General features: G+C 53.7%; 2 non-coding genes across 2 annotated transcripts in view; both read right to left on the minus strand.

Annotated features, from left to right (window-relative positions):
• Window positions 1-79, minus strand: part of LOC145472560 (large subunit ribosomal RNA) — a 3,631-nt gene extending 3,552 nt beyond the window's left edge. The window contains exon 1 of the ribosomal RNA XR_014043871.1: window positions 1-79. This exon is cut by the window's left edge and continues 3,552 nt beyond it. This is a non-coding gene — a ribosomal RNA (large subunit ribosomal RNA).
• Window positions 80-290: 211 nt separating this feature from the next.
• LOC145472562 (5.8S ribosomal RNA) lies at window positions 291-444 on the minus strand. Its single transcript, XR_014043873.1, has one exon. It is a non-coding gene; the product is annotated as a 5.8S ribosomal RNA (ribosomal RNA).
• Window positions 445-1,003: the final 559 nt, after the last annotated feature.

Genomic DNA, 1,003 nt, shown 5'->3' on the forward strand with positions numbered 1-1,003 from the left:
GGGAATCCTTGTTAGTTTCTTTTCCTCCGCTTATTAATATGCTTAAATTCAGCGGGTAGCCTTGCCTGATCTGAGGTCAAGAAGGTATGCTTCGCCTCCGCGACTCGAGCGGCGGGCACCCGACGGCACGTGAAGGACTGGCCACACTTTTAGCCTCCGCTGGTGTGCCGCGGGAAAAACCCGGCAACCGCAGTGAGTCTCTCTGCCTTTCAAGGGACACGGCCGCTCCCACTGGGTGGCCGTGACGCCTCAACGCCGCCGGCAAGTTTTTGCCTGCGATGGATGATATCCGACACTCAGACAGACATGCTCCTGGGAGAACCCAAGAGCGCCATTTGCGTTCAAAGATTCGATGATTCACTGAATTCTGCAATTCACACTACTTATCGCAGCTGGCTGCGTTCTTCATCGATGCGTGAGCCAAGAGATCCACCGTCAAAAGTTGTCTCTGGCATTTTTCTTTCCAACTTTCGGGCGAACCGCCGGTCGGCGGACGCCGTCACAGTCACATCAGACAATAGACACGTACATTGGCCACGGGAAAAACACAGGCGGGGCAGGCGAGGCGGCCGCGCGGTTGCACGTCCGATCGCCATTTAACGGCCCGGGCCGACCCCTAAATGGTTTGGTACAGTTCACAGAGCAAACAACGGAGTTGTTTTTGGATTGCATCGGTAATGATCCTTCCGCAGGTTCACCTACGGAAACCTTGTTACGACTTTTACTTCCTCTAAATGATCAAGTTTGACCAACTTTCCGGCATCCGGCGCTCTGTTGCCAGAGTATCGGCGCCAGTCAGGAGGCCTCACTAAACCATTCAATCGGTAGTAGCGACGGGCGGTGTGTACAAAGGGCAGGGACGTAATCAACGCGAGCTGATGACTCGCGCTTACTAGGAATTCCTCGTTCAAGATCAAAAATTGCAATGATCTATCCCCAGCACGACGATGTTTGCAAGATTACCCACACCTCTCGGTGAAGGAGACACTCTCTGACATCGTCA

This window comes from Orbicella franksi, unplaced genomic scaffold (genome assembly GCF_964199315.1).
Source record: "Orbicella franksi unplaced genomic scaffold, jaOrbFran1.1 SCAFFOLD_664, whole genome shotgun sequence".
Lineage (NCBI taxonomy): Eukaryota > Metazoa > Cnidaria > Anthozoa > Scleractinia > Merulinidae > Orbicella > Orbicella franksi.